Below are 14,026 nucleotides of genomic sequence, written 5' to 3'. Positions count from 1 at the left end.
AGTCAAGCAGAATGCATTGAGGTCATCCACTACATCCCAAGCCATTACCATATCTGATTGATCCTGTCACTGGATGAATCTTGAAGGGAGAGTAAGACTGATAACTTTGTGCAACTCTGCCTTACTTAAATCCAATTCAGGCACAAGTCATCACCGTGATGTCATTGGTCCTCTTTGAAAATGAAGGATGAACAAATGAACAACAAAAGCAGCATTAACAGTTCTATTAACAAAATTGTTTCTGACTCAAGCCCATCCTCCATTAGCTGTCAAATTGAATTTCATAACCTGGCCTTTTCCTCCCTTTCCAAGTCTTCTTGCACTTGAGTCTCCCCAATATGTTATGCAATCCAATGACTGTATTTCTGTTCTTCAAATATGATGCTCCATATTCCTACTCTAGGCTTTTTATTTTTATTTGCTATTCCTCATACTTGGAAATCTTAGCTCCATCTCTTGGTCTCCATCAAGTCCCACATAAAAAAAGTATGTTCTACAGGAAACCTTTTCTGATACTTTTCTCTTTGTTGATTTAGCTCCAATTGATCTTTTATATATCTTGTTATTAATATAGTTGTTTTTTTTCTTTTAATGGTGAACTCCTTGGCGTCAGGGATCATTATTATTATTATTTACCTTTCTTTGCATCCATAGCATTTAGTGCATTGTCTAGCACTTAATAAATGCTTTTAGGCTAACTGGGATAAGAAGACTTGGGCCTGTATCCTGCACTAAAGCTTACTATGTGATCTTGGGTATCACTTCACATCTCAGTTTCTTCATCTTTAACAGAAAGAGATTAAAATTAGATGATATCCCTTCCATCCAAAGTTCAGTAAGTATATCAACAGACAGGAAAACTTCCATTGTTTACTCATTATGTTTCTCTCAGTTAAAGCAAGCTTCCCCTTCTCTCTACTTATCCACACCCTTTAAAGTCTATTAGAAGAATCAAGTCTCTACAAATCTTTATCTGACACCTTTCCTTTAACCCAAAAGAACTTATTATTCCTACCTTTCATCTGGCCCTTCTTAGATGTGATCTTGAAACAACTCTTTTATTGTTTTTTGGTATTTTTAATCATCACCTTTTCATGTACATATTCTTTATGGCTCTCCTAATTAAGCTACTTGAGGTCAAGGATCACATGTAATAATTCTTTGAAGACTTCGTGGTATTCACTGCAATGTTGTCCATATAATTAAGTACTCAATAAATGTCTATAAAGTAAAAGAATGAACGAAAACCCCTGAATTATTGATTAATATTAAACTATGGACCACTGTGACCTTCAAGTCTCTTTCTGAGGTACATTTATTCTACTAATCATCAGAGCAATTATAGCTATATCATTCATAATTTACCTGTCCATTTTAGGACCTTCATTATGATCTCAAAACTTCATCTTTTGGGAATGGGTTAGAATTATTTTAATTTTATCCTTGTAATCTTAATGCTAGCAATCTTATAATAATGATGACACTTGTGATGATAATTGTTTGATGCTTTATAATTTTAAAGAGCACTTTCATAAATGTTATTTCCTTTTGAGTCTCACAACAAACCTGCCAGGGAGATAGTACAAATAGTATTCCCATTTTATAGATGAAAATTGATGCTAAATCAAAGGCAGACTTGACAAAGGCCATAGCAAAGTAGCTGAGCCAGGCCTGAACCTAAGTGCAGGGCTCTTCCCTTTCCAGAGTCTTATGTAGCATTCTCTCTCTTGTATAACCTCTGTCATTGATAAAAAAAGAGTGTGTAATTCCATCCTGGGACACTTCCAAATGGGATATCACTTGTAGCTGCATGATAGCTAGCTTGTTATTTGCTGCCTGCTTTCACTGCCGCATCCCAAGGGCCTGCCTACAACCTCAAAAGCATCACCTTTTACCCCTATCTCCTATATTGTTCCTTGTTACAATAAGTTACTATGACTGCCATGGGCTTGTAGGTGAGTTTTATTGAGTTTATAGGCAAGAAAGAAGCTGTAAAACACACTATTTACAAATTAAACAATTACAATTACTATGTATAGATATAGTATATAATTTTGAATTGAAAATGTTTCATATTGCACTCATTCCATGTACCTGTAAAGTTCATTGAGTTTGAGAAGATCATTTTTTCTGTTTTTCTGTGAACCAAAAAGAATAGTGATTCATATTTATATATAACATGCTTTTCTCAACCCTAAAAGGTATTATGCCCATTTGTCACATGAAGAGATGGAAGGTTAGACATAACCAGATTCAAGAAGCTATTAAGTATTATAGTTAAAACATTTGGTAAAGACCCAATTTTTGTTGACTCCCAAGTCCAGTGCTTTTTTTTTTTAAACTATTTTCCCTTAATTTTCAGATACAAACTTAACTAAATCCTTTTGTTTTCTGCAATGTTGTTCTCTTCCAAGTTCAAATCCTCATATAAGCTAAAATGATTTTTTTTTTTTTGGTCTCCTCTCTTGACCCAGAAGTTTGGTCATTCTTAGGACTCATTGTTCTCTCAATGCAAATCTGTATATTCCCTCCTGGAGGAGTCAGAGTCCGGCTCCCTTCCCACCAAAGGGCTAATTGCTCTGGTCTTTGGATTGTGTGAACATAAAAGTTCACATGCCTCAAAAATCGTGTGGTAGGAATACATGGGTGGTGGGTAGAACTACACTTCATGACTACTTATCTCTCAGTGATTGTGAGTCTTCCTACTCTCTAGTAGTCATTAGATCATAGAGAACTGAAAAGGACATTAGAGACCATCTAGACCAAGACTCTTATTCTAAATGTGAGTTCTTTGAAGCTCACAAAGAGTAAGAATTAAATGAAACAATATTGGTAAAAAGTACTTAGTGCCTGATACATAGTAGTTGCTCTTTAAATACTTATTTCTTTCTTTTCCTCTTCCCTTCTCTTAAGTGAGTCATCCTAGGTTATGCTAGGATATACTGGTTATTATAATACATACATACATACACATATTTACATGCATGTGTGTGTGAGATACTAGGATACTTACTGGCAATAAGTTTTAGATGCCATTCGTTTTATGGCAGACAGAGATACCTTCCTAAATATTGTCTTTAAAGTTAGTGTAAAGACAAAGAACTCTTTGTGTCTTTGTAGAAGCAATCATATTTCTCAGCTCCACCATTTTTCCCTTGTTCAGAACCACATGTTTGGGGTGTCCCAGAAATCTGTCTTAGTGCCTTGTCTCTGGGCAGAGGTGTAGAATTTTCTTAGGATGGGGAGGCTGATGCAATACAGAAGCATCATCCACAGCCAACACTGGTCACTGTGGCTGCCTGAGGTCCTACAATTAGCACCAGGGCTAACCTAGCTTAGAGTGAGACACTACAATAACACTTGGTGCTGGGTGGGAAAATAACTTGGAGCCAAGTGTCTGATGCCAGGTAATTATATCTTTATTAAATTACCCAGTTATTGTGTAATTTAGAACCCAGCAGTCAGGGGCTGGAGTGCTGAATCCCCATCACAATTCAGGACACACAAAAGCTATCCCTTGGCAATAGCTTCTCTTAGGCAATGAGGAAGGGAATCCTTGGTAGGGGGTGAAGAGGGATACTGTGAGGAGGGGAGCAAGGGGAGAAAACCCCAGGCAGCAAGAGGGGAAGACATAGAGACCTGTGTCTGGAGGGTCCGTGTTCTGTCAGGTGTTTCCTGCCTGGACTTTCTGTCTTACTCAGATTTTCCAGACAGTTTTTTATTCTCTTTCTGGAGCTCTGCTTTGGTGGAGGGAGAGTGTTCTGTTCCAGGTACCTTTCTGAGGCTACAGGATTGGCAGCTCCAGCATTTTTGCTTCCTTTATTCAAAAGCCCTGGTTTGAGATCTGGTGGGGGTTGGGTGATAAGGTGAGCAAAGACTGGTTATTTGTTTAAAAAAAGAAAAGAGCAATGGTAAAAGCACTAGTTTCTGACTCTGTCTTGAACTACCTTTCTAAAGCCTCTAGTCCATCTTTGCTACCATTTTATTGGTAACAAAATTGAGTCCAGATCCAACAGGTTTAGAGCTCAAGTTAGGTCTAGAACTGTCTTTTGATTGACCTGCATTCTCTTAGCTATACTCCTGGCTGTATTCTCAACAACGCTATAGTTTTCTGAACCTTGACAATTTGCCTCACTGTGCTGCCTGGTGTCTTATTAGAATATCTATGCCTAGGAACATATTTCTTCCCCACTTTGTTGAATTACTATTCATCCCCTAAAGGCCAACTGAAATTCCACTTCCTTCAAAATGCTTTTCCTGATTTGCCCAGGTGGTAATGACCTTCTTGTCCAAAGTTGTACTTTGCTCACACCAAACTTATATAGATTCAAATGGAAGTAATGTAAGGTGGTGTCTGGCCTTCTGAATTAGTCCTGGATCCCATGAATCTGGGTTCAAATTTGAGGTCTGCCACTTATTAGATGTGTGACCTTAAACTTTCTGAGCTTTACTTTCTACATCTGTAAGATGTGGTTAATGTTATTTAGATATACCTCATAGAGTTGTTCTTTGCTATAAAATACTATGAAAATGTGAGTTATTTTTATCTTGATTATGTATTATTTTGGTATCTATGTCATCCCTAGCCCTTCAAATTATAAATTACTGAAAAACAAGGAGGAAAGACTATTTCTTATCTAAACTTCCTATATCTCCTAGAAAGTAGCATTGTGATTTCTATAGTTTTAAGTATTGAATAAATGCTTGCTGAGTTGAATTGCTGGCTGAAATCTATTTTTACCCAGAAGCCATAATTAATCAGTGGAGATTGTAGAGGGAGGGGGAAGGTTGAGACTGGTTGGTGGTGATAAAGGCAGAGTTCTCTTTCATTTTGCCACTTTGCCAAAAAACTTTCAATGGCTTCAATTTCCAGGTTCTCCTTATTCTTGCTCACTCTTTTTATTCAGTGTCAATTCCTGCTATGACCCAAAATATACTTGATTCTAAGCTTCTCACTGTCCATGCCTTTGTGCCTTTGCTTACTCTGTGCTTTCTGTTTGGAATGCCTTCACTTTTTTTCCTTTAACTATCTAAAGTTTTTTCATCTTTTAAAGCATAGTTCAAATCTCACCCTTTTCATGAAGTCTGTCTTAACTGGTTCAATGTCTATTTCTCTTGTCTCAGAATTCCCTAAATTTAAGGGAATTTTGTACCAAAAAAAATTTAGGATTTGATTATATATTGCCATAAGCCATTTGTTGTGCCTCCATATAGTCCCAATTAAACTGTAAGCATTTAGAAGTGATCATTTTAGACTTTTGATTTCATCTCCTGCAATGCTGAGCACAACTGAAGTTTTAATAAATACTATTCCTCTCATCTATTTGACCCCAGAAAAGGTCTATGCCATTAACTTGTTTGCCTTCTGATCCTTTGATATTGTTTAATAGCAATAAACTCTTTCCTTTCCAGGATCTTTGTAGAGGGATGATAAAATTTGCACAGAAAGGAGGAAACTGAGGTATGAAATAAATAAAAGACAAGAGCTGAAGAGGATTTGATAGTAATCCTGATTCCTAGTTCCTAACTAATTATCAGTGAATATTGTCAGTTTCTCAATAAATAGATTTTTTTCCCTACTTAGTTCTGTGGATGATCTGAGCCAGGGCTTCTTAAACTTTTTCTATTTGTGACTCCTTTTCCACCCAAGAAATTTTGATGTGACCCGAGGTATATAGGCATATAAAATAGGTATACAAATCAAACATTTAATGATAATAAATCATAATTTCACAACCCCCACATTTGACCCCATATGGGGTCATGACCCACAGTTTAAGATTCCATTCTATACCATATCTGCCCTCTTGGGCCCATTCCCACTCTGACTCCTGGCATGATAGCACATAGTCTCTAAAGATATTCTCTTTCTTTTGGCAGGTGATGTGTGTGGCTGGGTCCTGAAGCTTTCTATATCTTCTATGTCACTTGCCAGAAAAGAGGCCCTGAACTGTAAGTAACTTTGACTGGCATCTTCTCCTTGGTCTCAATGAGGTGACAGGTTAAAGGCCAGCTAGGGAACCCGATCTTCTTGCATGAGCCCTGGTGAAAGAGAAACATTCAACATGGAGCTGATCGGAATGTAGAAAACAGTGGAAATCTAATTAGATTATGTCTGAATGTGACAAAAGAGCCCTGTAACATGACATCCTACTTAATTAGGCCTTATTGATTGTGCATTAAGGGGGACTTCATGGGTTACTATGTATTGCGTACAGGAGAGGGAGGCTCCCTGGACCTCAAGAGCAGAGCGGGGACACAGTAGTTGAGTTGGAATGATGCTGAGTGGAGGGGGCTACAAATCTGTGCAAATCTGTAGTTTGTAGACGCTTTCTGTTCTCCCTGTTTCTGAGAGGCTGAGTGGGTGACCCTGGGAGCCACTTCCCCGGAGGCTTCGTGGATCTGGACCTTGTCTCTGCCCTTCTCTCCTCCCGCCCCCAAAGCAACCTGGAATGCCCTCCTTGCTTGATTTCAACTGAAATCCTATCCATTCTTCTGGCCTCAGCTCAAATACCACCTCCTTCCTGAATTACTCCTGCTAGAAGTGATCTCTTCCTTTTCTGTGCCCTCAATATTTATTATCTATTATACTCATGTTGTAGATTATATATACATATACACACACTATAGATAGAGATTTTTATATAGATGTACTTATAGATTGTTCTTTGTTTTGGTTATTTTTGTATGGGTTCTATCCTGTCAACTGTATTACAAACTTTAGGAGGGCAGCATCCCGGGTCTCAGCCATCTCTGTGTTCCCCTAGGATGCCTGGGACACAGCAAGTGCTCAATAAATGTTTGTGGAATGAATGAATGAATGAATGGGCTCGCTCGGCGCCTCCTCTGCCCACCTTCTGGGGGGACTGGCGCGTCGCTGATGTGAGCTCCTTGGCTTTGATAGTACATTGGCTTCCAACCAGTCCGTGGAATTATAAATGATTAACCGTTATCAGCGCATATCTTCACCTCTGTGTAAAAATAGATTGACTGTAATGAGTATTTGAATAAATCATAAGAATGGCTGACCTGCTATCTCTCTAACATCCTGCAGATGACTGCTCAGTGAGCAAGCAGGGCGCCCGGCCTCCCCACCTAATGGCTTACTGTTTTCTGCATTTGCCCAAGGGTTCCTGCTGCCCAGACACCTCCAGCGAGCTGCTGGTGTAGGGGAGTGGTCAGACGAGTGGATTGGGGGTGGGAAGAGGAAGGTAACCACCCCCCTCCTATGTCCTGTTCCAGGAAAGCCTGCCCAGGAGACCGAGAATGGAAAGGGAGAGTGGGGGCGGAAAGAAAATGACCTTTGCAAGAATCGATGTCTCCTCGCACCGGAGGTTAGAGGGACCTCATAAGTCAAGTCAAGTATGAGAGGAACAAGCTGAGCGTGAACCTTAATGGCCGTGCTTAAGAAAGGAGGGTGCAGACGGAGGATTAGAAGTTCCTCTCTGTCTGGGCTCTGATTCCAGTTGCAGGGATCCCCCTGGGTCCCCACTCCAGGGAAGCCCTGGACTTCTGATGACCATCCTTGGGACGGTCCTGAGGGGACGGATGGAGGGCAGGCTGCCAGAACCTTTTGGCAGTGCTTGGGAAGGGGATATGATGTTTTCTTGTGGCCTCTGTTCCCAATCAGATTTAAGCTTTTCTTTTCCCTCAGGGAGGATTTTGTCAAAATTTGCTACTCCTAGGCAGCAAAGAAAGACCTGAGGTTTGCTTTGACTTCCTTCAGTCTTCTGGCTTATTAGCATTACTGACTGGCTTCCTGGCTAGTTGGAGAAGAAAGGAAAGGAAGGGCAATATAAAGATAGCAGAGAAAAGAAATTCAAGCTAGAAAAAGGAGTGAATATGGGATTCTGTGCTCAGAAGAAGTGGAATTTTTGAAGAAATCCATAAAGTCAACAATTTTACTCCCTTCCATTCAGCTGATTGCTTACCATAAACTTAGCACTATGCCAGGGACTAAGTACTATGAAACTTGGTTATTGTCTCTAGAAAGAATTTAGAAATCGTTTGTATTGATCTCAGGATTCAGAAAAGCAAGCCCTAGTTTCTGGACATCTCCTTGGGTTAGAATAGAGTATAGAGGAGTAGGCCTGGGATGAACTAAAACTTTATAGAATATAACTAGGGCTTCTTGGAGTATTTAAAGGGACAGAGCCTAAATTATCAAAGTGCCCTGAAACTCCTGGGTGAAGGTCCCAGCATTATAAAGTCTGTTGAAAGAGATTTTTGAGGCTCTATTAGACCAATCTGACATCTTATATAGGATTCCTTGATACAGCATCCCTAAAATAATTGGGTGTTGGAGGGGATCCTTTAGTATTGAACCTCTCCTATGCAAATTATCTTGTTAGAATTTTTTTCTGAAGAGTGAATATGTAGGTCTGTGACCTACAGCTTGGAATTCCAAATTGTTTTTTTTTTTTAATTTTTATTTAATAATTACTTTATATTGACACTCGTTTCTGTTCCAATTTTTTTTTCCCTCCCTCCCTCCACCCCCTCCCCTAGATGGCAAGCAGTCCTTTATATGTTGGATATGTTGCAGTATATCCTAGATACAATATATGTTTGCAGAACCGAACAGTTCTCTTGTTGCATAGGGAGAATTGGATTCAGAAGGTATAAATAACCCGGGAAGAAAAACAAAAAATGCAGATAGTTCACATTCGTTTCCCAGTGTTCTTTCTTTGGGTGTAGCTGCTTTTGTCCGTCATTTATCAATTGAAACTCAGGTCTCTTTGTCAAAGAAATCCACTTCCATCAAAATATGTCCTCATACAATATCATTGTCGAAGTGTACAATGATCTCCTGGTTCTGCTCATTTCACTTAGCATCAGTTCATGTAAGTCTCGCCAGTCCTCTCTGTATTCATCCTGCTGGTCATTTCTTACAGAACAATAATGGAATTCCAAATTGTAAAGGCAGCATGAATTTCTGGAATCTCATTAGAAACAAGTAGTGTTAAAACTATGTTCTCCAGGAGCAAACCCTCTCAGGTCCATTCTGAGGTCCCATCAAATTATCAGAGCTCCCAATGGCAACCAGTTTTTAGGTTTCGGCTGAGGATTGGGAATAAGGAAATGAAAAGCAGTGTGTTGGGGAATATAGGGTCTAGTGTCAGCTCTGAGGTTACTTTGCTGTGAGATCCTTTGTCAGGTCTCCCTGTATTATTCAGGAATAGGTTGGACCAGATGTTTTCTGATTCTTTTCCTATCTCTGAGATTGATTCTATGGGATTTTATGTTTTTGTACAAACCACCTCCTTTTCTGCACCTGAGAAATGAGGAAGTTGGACTAGATGATCTCTAATGTGTCTTCCAACATTGACATTGTATGGTTTAATCACATAGAAAGATGGTGGTGACTTATTTGGATACATCTGGAGGGATAGACAATAACACAGAGGCCATTTCAGTGCCTGAGCCTGACCCCTTCCTACCACCCAATAAAGAAATAGCCTTGTTGGGAAATAAAGACATTCACTTAGGTGCTCTTCACATACAAAGCAAAAATTCTGTGTATCATGTGTCAAAATTCATTCATAAACTGTTGATATTTTAATAATCCATATTAGCATCTTGTCCTTAAATAAATGAATATTGAATAAGCAATACAGGACCAGAGGAGTAGCCCAGGTGCCAAGCCATGGAGAAACTGGAATCCTGGACAATTTTCTGAGGCAATGCCCCTCTTTCAGACCTTGAGTCTGCTTTTGCCCTTAAATCTAATATTAGTTCAGATTTATAAAAATGGTTTATAGTTACACGACACTTTCATGGGCATTATCTATCTCATTCAATTCACATTCAGGTAGGTTGGGCAAGTATGATTATCCTCATTTTACAGATAAGGAAAACCAGGCTGAGACAAGTGTAAGTGACTTATCAAAGTTATATCTTGTAGAAAATCAAAATTTGAATACAGGGCTTCTGATTCCAAGTTAAGAGCTCTTTCTCTGGAGAAATGGATTCAGAATCACAGTGGATTAGAAAATAAACATGAAATTTCTCTGTCTTCTTCTGGATTTCAGTCAGCAACTAATCACAGCCATGTCTAAGTTGTATTGTGGCCATTAAGAAAAGGAGTCTAGTCTAAGTTTTACTTTACCAAGTTTAAGTTGTCCTTTAGTTAACTTTAAATCCCATCATTTTTCCAAGGAGAAACCTTGGAAAATGTTAGGAATATTTAAAGAAAGAGCCTATGGGATGTTTCACATATCGGGCCAATACCTTGAATCTCCCTAATAAAATGTTTTTTTTTTTTTGGCTCTGGGGGCAGCTAGGTCGCTCAGTGGCTAGAATGCCCCCAGTGGAGTTGGGAAGGCCTGAATTCAATGTGGCTCAGACACTTACTAACTTCGTGGCCCTAGGCAAGTCACTTAACCCTGTTTGCCTCACTTTCCTAATCTGTAAAATGAGCTGGAGAAGGAAATAATGAAATACTCTAGTATTTTTGCCCAAAACTCCAAAAAGGGGTTTTGAAGTAATAAACATAACTGAATAACAACAATATATTTTTTCACTTAGATTAGTAGTTTGCCTAAAATCAGCCCTACAATGAGCTCAAAAGAGTTTTGGCAACAAGCTTAAAGGAAATTGGATAAGTCAAGGTGTAATTGAAAGAATGTTGCATTTGGAGTCAGAAGGCCCAAATTCAAACCCCACATTTGCTACTTAACGGTTGTATAATAAGTTGTATATATATTCAAATTTCCCATACCTCAGTGTTCTTCTCTATAAAATGGGAGCGTTGGACTAGATGAACTCCAAGGTCTTTTCCAACTTTAAATCTATGATTCTACCTTTTCCCCTATTTGGCTACTGGATGGGTTTTTAGAGTGAGCTCTGAAATGTATGTGTTATACACTTAGAGGGAGGAAGGAGAAAGAGGGGTAGAGAAAGTGAGATAGGAATAGAAATACAGCCTTAGCTAGTCCTCTTCTCCCCATAACACCAGATGAGCTTTTCTCACCCTTTTTTCTATCCATCTCCAGCCCACTCCCCTTCCCCCTTCCCCCTGGTTCCTTGGTCTAGACTGAGAGGTCCTTGCATATGTGGGCTAGACTCTTGGTTGGTCCATCTTAATTGGCATGATTTAATGGAGTCTATGGCGGATTCAGATTTATATGGCATTCTAAGCTGCAAATCTGCTTCCTAAATGCAGAATTTTTGTGGAGTGGTAAAAAATAATGGCCGTTCTGTGAATCCTGCCTCCAGAGCTAGGAGATTGCAATTTACATTATGCAAATAGACATTATGCAATCAAGGCACTTTAGCAGGAATCTGGCTGAGGAGTAGCTGCTGATGAGATAAGCTGAGGTCTGCAGCCCCCCAACTCAAGGGGTTCTGGGAGCTTGGAGGGATCATTTATTAAATGGGGTGGGGGAAGGGGAAGGAAAGGGGTCTATTCAACTGGCCCAAGGAGACAGAATAGAGCCTGTCCAGAGATGAATGGATCTTGGGAACTGTGGCTGCCACTCTCTCAATTAATGGCTTTGTTTAATCATACCCCCTGTCCAGAGGAGTATTGTCTTACGGATAATTTCGTTTGCCTAACGAGATTTTGCTAATTAAATCTCCTTTCGGTTGGTGTGACTCTGCCTGCAGGAGAGAGGGGTCTGTTTGTGGAGCCTTCCCTCTCCCCAGCTGCTTCCCTAAACCTTTCTGGGGAAGGGAGGGAAAGGGAAGGAAGGGGAGATCCGCTTTGGCTCCAACTTGGCCGGACTGAGAGGTGCTGGGAGGTTTTGTAGTCAGGGTTTGGAAGATGTGAGGGTGTTCCCACCGCCCCACTGTGGTCTGGAGAAAGAGCACCAGAGTTGAAGCTGGACCTGGAGGGTTCTCTGACCTCAGCTTCCCGTTTCTTCATCTGTACAAGTGACTTAGATTAAATTACCTCTAAGTTCCAAATCCCATAACCTCCTACCTTCCTGTTGCTTGTGACCTTATCTCCACAGCTCCCCCCACCCCCTTGGAAACCTAGGGTGATGGACCTAAGGATTCTAAGTCAAACTCTACACATTCCCTCCCAAAACTCCTGCTTGAACCCTTCCTCCCAAGTCCTTTCTAGTGCTGCCATAGTGACCTTTAGTGATAAACACATCAATTAAAAAGGAAGAAAACCTAGCCTTCTCTGCCTCTAGCCAACATGGCTCCTCTTGCAGGTGGAGAAGGCAGTGATTTTCTTTTAACCTAGGATCCTGGAAGCCTCAGGAACTCTGAGGCTCTCTGTAGTTGTAGATAACCAGTGAGTTTCCTTTCATCTTTCCCTATGCGCAGTCTAATTCTTCATTTTATAAATGAGGCGGCTGAAGGTCCAGGGAAGCAAGTAATACTTCCCTGAGGATGAAAGCACAATTACCTCCCAAGGTTAGAGAGCGTTTACCTAGTGATCTAAAATTCACATTCTGGGGATTTCTCCAGTTAGGCTAGAAGGAAGTCCTTCTGCTTTCCAATTCAGCCCCAATGCTACCATCCCACTTGTCTTGTAATGAAATGTTAGGAAGAAGTCACTTCTGCCTTGATGTGTGTCTACATGGGATGTGAGGGAGCTCTCGAGGTTCCCACATTAGTGGCTTTATTATCTGGATTCTTGAAGGCTAGAACTGGGGAAGTTGAGAGATAGACAGACTGAGAGAGGTAAGAAACAAGATCTGGGAGAACTGAATTTATATCTCTATGTCTGTAGGTTAAGATTATGTCTCAACTTCAATAATTTCAGGGTCTGTTAGAGGATGAAAGGAAAGAAAGGGATAAGGAAATTGTTTTAAAGGGACAGGTCGTTTTCACTCTTTTCTTCCTGATTGCCTTTTTCTGATGGTCTCCTCTGGATTTAGACTTAGCTATGTAAGATCTGCTTTAGATTTATTCTCTAATTAAAACTATCACTGGCAGGCTGAGCCCTACTATTACTTCCAGCTTCTAGAAATAACACTGTGGACAGCTAGCTATCTTGTTTATACTCATTTCAAAGCCCCTACTACTAAGTTTCTCCTTAAAAACCCAGCAATAGACCTGGATAGTTCTTTAGTAAGAGCACTTAATTTAAATGGCATACTAAGAACACTAGTTACAAAGCATTTCCCAATAAACATGGGCATTCTTTTCAACAAATACATTTAGAATCCATTAGGGGAAGAGTCGGTATGAACTTAAAAGTAAAATGTCAATAAGACACATGAACAAAGCACACATGATCAGACAAGTCCAGAACTTTAGGACCTAGATAACCTTTCTTTCTCCAGAGGATTTTCATGAAGTTCACTGTGTGATCTGGAACTAGTAAATGGGGGAATCATTCTGTTGTAGCTCCATTGCTAGGTTAGTCTGATTCCTTTTAGGGCATGTTGTTTAGTCAATAGGATCTGTTGCTCTTAGAATAATGTCTTTGATTGAACAGGTCCTTCTGTTGCTAATCCGGACCAAATAGAATGATTGGCCATAGAACTATGACAGGTTGGACTGGGCTTGGGCAGGCTATTTGGGTGCTAGGTCTTCCTGTGGTAGGGAGTCTTCGCTGAGTGGGGTTGATCTATTGGACTCCCTAGGCTCACCCTTTTTATGAGTAGCTGTAGCTTTATCACTTTCAGCCACTGACCCAGCTAGAGTTCTCTTAAGCTAGATTGTTACTATGTTCTCTGAGGGAAAGGGATGGGGGAATGTGAAAATTCATTGGTCTTCAGCATCTGAAACTCAATCAGTTGGGAAAGCTTTCCATATAAGCACTTCTTAGTTGCAGAGATGCTTCCTAGGAGAGCAGGAAAGTCAAATGGACCCATACTCATTTCAAGTCAGTTGGGCGTATGTTTTATGAGAGCAGAGACAAGTTTGGGCCATTTCTGCCATTAATTGGTGCAGGGATCAAAATTATATGGACAGGGATAGGAATCTGGTCATTATTGACCCCTACAATGAACAAGCCATCCTCGGAGATTTAAATAAGTGTCTTGCCTAGAATAGCTCCAGCTGGCTAATAATCAGCTGTTATCCCACCCTACTGACTCCCCCCTTCCTCAGAAGGAGCTTGGCT

The 14,026-nt window shown here is 40.1% G+C and overlaps 1 protein-coding gene across 4 annotated transcripts in view; it reads left to right on the top strand.

The window, feature by feature from the left end:
• The window catches only part of PKNOX2 (PBX/knotted 1 homeobox 2), a 363,592-nt gene that overhangs the window by 100,768 nt on the left and 248,798 nt on the right, over positions 1-14,026 (top strand). For all 4 annotated transcript variants that reach the window (XM_051986748.1, XM_051986749.1, XM_051986744.1 and 1 more), the window contains exon 2: positions 5,881-5,952. The gene's annotated coding sequence lies outside the window, so the exon portion shown is untranslated. The remainder of the gene's footprint in view (positions 1-5,880; positions 5,953-14,026) is intronic.

This window comes from Antechinus flavipes, chromosome 3 (assembly GCF_016432865.1).
Source record: "Antechinus flavipes isolate AdamAnt ecotype Samford, QLD, Australia chromosome 3, AdamAnt_v2, whole genome shotgun sequence".
NCBI lineage: Eukaryota > Metazoa > Chordata > Mammalia > Dasyuromorphia > Dasyuridae > Antechinus > Antechinus flavipes.
Note: the sequence above shows the minus strand (reverse complement) of the source record. Positions and strands in the feature narration are given on the sequence as shown.